Source organism: Lampetra fluviatilis, chromosome 6, assembly GCF_964198595.1.
Source record: "Lampetra fluviatilis chromosome 6, kcLamFluv1.1, whole genome shotgun sequence".
NCBI lineage: Eukaryota > Metazoa > Chordata > Hyperoartia > Petromyzontiformes > Petromyzontidae > Lampetra > Lampetra fluviatilis.
In genome coordinates, this window is record NC_136280.1 from 736,505 (window position 1) to 736,707 (window position 203).

The window sequence follows — 203 nt, forward strand, 5'->3', positions numbered from 1 at the left end:
GAATGGGCTGTAATTCAATTATCATAATTAAACTGACTCTTCGTCAATAAACCGCTATATGAAGCCGCCCCCTCATAATGATGACGTTTATTTGGCCATACTTCACCACGATGGTCGCTGCGAATTGGTGGGCAAGTCGAGGAGAAGGGGCTCAGGTGTCGCTCGCCACCCGATGTTAGCCGCGGTCGTGAAGGAATCGAGCA